Genomic DNA, 4,100 nt, shown 5'->3' with positions numbered 1-4,100 from the left:
AGGAGTTGTCACTTTGGTCAGAGGATCGAATACCGGTCATGCTGCAAGCCATTGGCAGCCGAGGCACTGAGAGAGCACAATTGGTCTCTCCGTGGCGGGTAGATGGGTAAACGCTTCACTGTGGTGCTGGCAGTTGTTGGAGCGTTGTTGGAGCCAGGTATGTGGCCCTCCAGGCACGTTGGTTACCTGGTAATGTTGCATCGGCGGCAGTTCGAAAAATGCTTGACTGTGCATGCGTCAGAGGGGGCGTGTGTTGGTCTGCCCTCACTAGTGCGATATGGGGTGAGAGTATGTATGAGTTGGGTAATTGGCAGTCGAAATTAGGGAGGAAATGGGTGAAAAGTTTTAAACTTAAATTTAAAAACAAAAAAATTGCTAAGGCCTTTTTCAACTTTACATTCTTTTAGAGTTCAGAATCGACAGCTCTCTGTGGCCACATAAAAGGGTTAGTTGGACAGCACTCATTGGATTGACTGACACACAATACATTGGAAAAGTCCAAAAAGCTCAGTCAGAAATGTCTCTTGAAGGCATCTCTAAACAACTGCAGATTCTGGGATCATCAGTTTAAACATAAGTTGTTGCAAATGTAAGTACAAATTATTGTATATACTGGGGTGTAGCCACAGAACCAAACTACCCCATTAGTTAAGAGGAAATGGGTTCAGACTATCAGGAACAACCCAAGCACATCCAAGGCATGCCATGACCATGAACTGGAAGCTTTAAAGGTTAGATGAGAAAGTTTAGAAAAGTTTAATGGTTGTATGAGACACAGACTTTTGGACAAGTAAAGGTGAGACATTGAACCCTAAGAACACTGTACCAACTTTGTTAAGCATGATTGTGGTAGCAACATGTTTTGGGACTGTGGTGGAAATAAGAACCAGACGTCTGTAGCATTTAAGGCCTCTAATAGTGACCTTACAGAAAATATCATATACATATAAGGTATATCATAAATACAAGGTGCCCTGTACTGTAGTCTTGGATTGTAAATAAAATGGCTATATTTGTGCTGTAGACACCACAACCTCCTGGTCGTATCACCCTAACTGTAAGTTTCTCTACAATGCACCAACCTAAATTACTTTGTATACACTTCAATGACACAAATATGTCATTATTAATGAATTTCTTCAGGTTGATGTTTGGAGTAGATCACACTTTGGAGTGACGTGCAACACTTTAGACAAAAAACGGACCCTACAATTTGTCCTCCTACACACACACAAAGCGTCCGAATGTTGGTTTCGCTGACTTGCCACTATCACTAAACAAGTTATTTTCCCCCTCTTGTTTACTTTTCAGCACTGATGCTTTTTTCTCCACATTCTGCAGCTAGTTTAGTGCACAATTCAGTTCCCAATGTTCTTTCACGCCTACCTTAGCAATCACTCAGCTGTACAAAAAAGCCAGTTTTACATGGAACAGAGAGAAGAATTCGGAGACGGTCTACACGAGTTGCAACCACAGTGAAGCGTTCTCCAGGGATGACTCCCTTCACCGCACACATATGTGTCTATCTATGCATTAAAATCCTATCTGCTGCAGGGACTGTCAATCCGTGCTGAAGAACCTCGGAGACCACTGCATATGCTACGGAGAAACAGCCTTGATTAGATGAAGAGGATGAAAAGTAGGCCAAACTGGACTCAACAGACGGTGATCACGTGTGAACAGTGCTAAGGGCAACACTCTTGCAAATAAGGGGTCCTAAATGGTCTTTAGCTCAGACGTACAGTTCTGTGGGGTGGGGGGCTTTTGTGTTAAGACCTCTTAAAAACTTTTCAGAAAAGGTTCTACCATCTGCTATCAGATGTACACTCCTGTAATAATACTCTACCTTATCAGTCGACATGCTTCTTTCACTTTCAATGTTGTCGTTGCTGTATCCTTAACCTGTTCAACAAAGGCACAAAGCATGATTTGTAATGATGGCGGTGGAGTAAAAGTGAAGTGCACTCCACATCTGTAGGTGGAGCCCAGTAGCAAACTGCTCCTTGTAGTGATTTAAAAAGTTCAAATACTGAAATGTACAAAACAATAACCCTAAAGGGATATATGTGTGTATTATTTAACAATATTTATATTATAATAAAATATATTTTTTATTAATTTATATGAAAATATATGAGCTGAGATATGAAATATGAGATTTGATTTTATATTTATGGACCTCGAGGAGGGCAGCATTGTGCACATGTACCCTTAAAAAATCATGTCAGAGAGTACATTAAAAAATTTACTAAAATAGTAGTGCAAGCATGACAGCAAACACTCTCTTTACCAGTAAAGATGATCTTAATATTAGAGATAGAGAAAGATAATTTTGAGAAACTGGGCCAAACCAAGTAGTCTAGTCTATTTATTCCGTTTCTTCTGATCAACAAAAATGACCTCTTAGTATAGCACCCCTATGGAGTCCCCAGACAAATTTTTACTAGTTTCTTTACCCTTTCTGTCAATCTGGACCCAGCAATGTCTCTCTTTATACCAACATTAGGACCTTCATGCCATGCACAGAAGTCATTAGAAGAACTTTGGCTAACTCGTTATTAGACATGCAGACGCTTTACAGCATGCTCTGCTGTGGTCGGTAATTGTTGCCTCCAGATTGTCAAACTTGCATGAATTAGCAATTGGGCCAGCGGAGCGCGCTGCCGTCCGACAGTCGGAATCCTCCGTCAGGTTGGTGGGTAGAAAGATGGCGTTCGCTGCGAGTGCTCGTCATTGTCAGTGGATCCCTCTGAGAAAGAAGAGCGATGTAATGGCTCTCACTAAAAAACAGCCCCTGGCCTCAGGAAAGGGATTTGGGTGTCTGGAGACAACCAGGGCCATATGGAGCGGGCTAAGATAGCGAGGCACACGTTCAGAATAATGGATGATGTGTCATGTTTCATGTTGCCGAGAAGCCATCAAGAGACTTGGTTCGGGGAAATCAAAAGACGTACATACAGTAAAAGCGACTGTTGCGGCATTTAAAGATTTCACTCCTTTAACTCACGGGGGCTCTCGGGTTCGCAGAGGCCGCTAATGGCACAATAATTTAAGGGGGTATCTTCATCTCCATTGTAAAGGTGGAACGGCAGTGAAAGATATCGGAAATGTTATTCTTTTTCTCCTCAACAGTAGCTTTCATCAAACAAGCCTGTGCTCCCTTAGGCACCTAGGCAAGTTTTATGATAACACAGTTTTGAGATAAAGCACCATTTTGAAGGCTCAGTTAAACACTACTTTGTTAGCTTAGCCAACCTCTCGCAAAAAGTGGAAAACCCTGAAAGATTGTCCTTTCTTTAGATAATCACAGCACATCTAAGAAATTCAACAAATTTGCGATAAAGATTCAGATTCAGTAGAGGGAAGTAAAATCATTGGGAAATTGTCTTCAGTGCTAGTCTGAGTACATTTATGACCAATTAGAAAACTTCAAACTTCAAACTCCAAAGCTTTTGTTGGAGTAACTGTCTCTACTGTCCAGGGAAGTATTTTACTAAATGTTGGTGCATTGCTGTCAGGATTTGATTGCATTCAGCAACAAGAGTGTTAGTGAGGTCACGATGTCGGCTGATTCCCACCCCACCCCATCCCATCCTCAACTCCACAATTTGTCCCGAAAGAATTATATGGAGCACTATCATTCCAGAGAGCACAGTTTATACCCCTCTAGTCCACTTCTGGCATTAGGCATAGGTCTGCTGGCAAAATAGTTGGACATATGTAAATACAATATAAATGCCATCTTGTCAAATTTGCAAAAAAAGTCTTTATATTATTTGGGCCTTTTAAAGAGTCAGTAATTTAAGGCTTCTATACCAGTTAGAGCTTTAGAAACCTTCAGAGTATATCCTGAGGTGTAGAACCTCTGCTTCAGCACCAACCTGTGATTTGGCCATAAATATTCCAATAAACAACCATGCAACCTCACACATTGGCCAAACCCAGCATATGGATGAGAGATGGATGGAAGGTGTCACGGCTTCATTTTCCAGCCTTTTCTCACTCTGGGTCAGGTGTGGGGGGTCTACTTTTCTTTTAGCCGCAGGGACCTTTGCCTTTTCTTTTCTTTCTTCCTTCCTTCTTCTTTTTTTCTTGTCTGC

The sequence above is a fragment of the Salminus brasiliensis genome, chromosome 14 (assembly GCF_030463535.1).
Source record: "Salminus brasiliensis chromosome 14, fSalBra1.hap2, whole genome shotgun sequence".
In the NCBI taxonomy this organism is placed as follows: domain Eukaryota; kingdom Metazoa; phylum Chordata; class Actinopteri; order Characiformes; family Bryconidae; genus Salminus; species Salminus brasiliensis.
This window is presented reverse-complemented; position numbering follows the sequence as displayed.